Source organism: Octopus bimaculoides, chromosome 24 (genome assembly GCF_001194135.2).
Source record: "Octopus bimaculoides isolate UCB-OBI-ISO-001 chromosome 24, ASM119413v2, whole genome shotgun sequence".
NCBI lineage: Eukaryota > Metazoa > Mollusca > Cephalopoda > Octopoda > Octopodidae > Octopus > Octopus bimaculoides.
The window spans coordinates 24,528,610-24,530,608 of NC_069004.1; positions in this window are offsets into that span (position 1 = coordinate 24,528,610).

A 1,999-nucleotide genomic window follows, 5' to 3' on the forward strand; every position below is an offset into this window, starting at 1 on the left:
TGATGCTCACAGTCTTTTGGGACCAGCGTGAAGTAGTGATAATGGATTTTCTGGCAAAGGGCACCACAATTAACAGATTTGTTGCCAATACCCCGGTTCTGGAGGACTTCAAAATGGAGATAGAACTCAGAGCGCAATCCCACCAAGAAAAGATTAACTCAATTGATGAAGAGATCAGTTCCAACAAGATTTAACGAGAAAAGAGAGAGATTACTTAATTAGATGCACCGGAAGCACTTCACTCCAATTCCGATTGAATCAGGAAAGCATACTCATTAAAAAAATATAAACCAGAGCTGAATATCTTTTAAAAAGAAGGAAAGAGCACTAAAAAGAGGAAAAAACCCAATTTTTCCGCAAAAAAGAAGAAAACCCGGAAACAACAGACTGTAAAATGTCTGACTTTCTACTTTCCACACGCTTCGTATTCTAACTTGAAATCTTTAGTCCTTATAACATATCCTATGAACTTATAATTTACTATATCCCATTTCATATCAACGTCTATTTTAAAATGCCTATGTATTTATAAATGTTTTTATATATTTTTAAATATCTATGTGTTTTTTAAATATTCTATGTGCTTGTATTTTGACCTCTAAATTTTTATTCCTCTATAGTATATCGTGTGAACTTATAATTCACTATGTTTTATATAATACCGACGTTTTTATATCTTATTATGTGTATATTTTGTGCTTATTTTACTTATATATTTTTAAAATACCTATGTATTTATAAATGTTTAAAAATATTTTTTGATATTTGTGGGCTTATAAAAATATGTATATGTCTATATGCTTGTATCTTATTAATAATTCTGTTATGTTGAGCTCTATGCCGCTTTATTAATGTCGAAGTAAGTGTGCATATATATTGAATATTCTGCTGGATAATAAGTCATGTTCCTCTAGTTTTGCGCTCGTATTGCCTCCACTTGAATTATAAATTGGAACTTAGCTCAATTTGAGCACTTCGATTCTAGCCTGTCTACGAGTATTGTTAATTAATAACAATATCTATAAAATAATATAATTTATATATATACATATATATGTATGTATGTATATTTTGACACAAACATATATGTGTATCTATATATGTTTGTATGTGTGTGTACGTGCGTGTGTGTGTGCATGTGTATGTGTGGGCATATATATATACATATAAACATACACTAATATACACATTTATTATATAGTATTGAATTTTACGAAAAAGGAGAGAAAAGTAATAGATGCGGGAAAATATATATTCATTTGTTGGAAGCTGAAGCGTTCAACCGTCGCTACTTAAGTAAATCAAGTATCGACCACTTTGCAAACAGTGGACAGCGGCTATGCTGAGGCATCGATTTAAAGGGCTTAGTCAAACAAATTGACCCCAGTACTTTTTGTAAAGTCTGGCATTTATTCGATCGATTTTCCCGTTTCTAAATCTCTAAGTTACGGGGAGGTAAACGAACCAACACCAGTTGTCAAGCGGAAAACATACCTATACACAACACACAGAGACACGACGGGCTTCTATTCAGTTTCTGTTTAACAGATTCACTCAGATGGAATTTGTGGGTCAGAGACCAGGCTATTGCAGAAGACACATGTCCAAGATATTGCGTAGTTTGACTGAACCCGAAACCACATGGTTGGGAAGTAAGCCTCTTACACACATAGCTGTGGCAGCATCTATAATAACATACGTTACATTATGCAAAAAAGAAAGTCTGTGATTCGGTAGACAACACGAAACGATAATCATATTTATTTAAAACAAAAAAAAACAAACAAAATGTCTGAAAACATTTCACTACAGCAATCATAATTTCAAGAATAGAAATGTGAAATAAATACAAAATATACTAAATGAAAAAAAAAATAAATATATATATATAAAGATGTGTAAAATAATGGCGGTATATTCTTGAACAACGTAGCAGACCGAAATGTTAATAATTACTTAGATACATACGCAGATACACTGCTTGTGTGTGTGTGTGTGT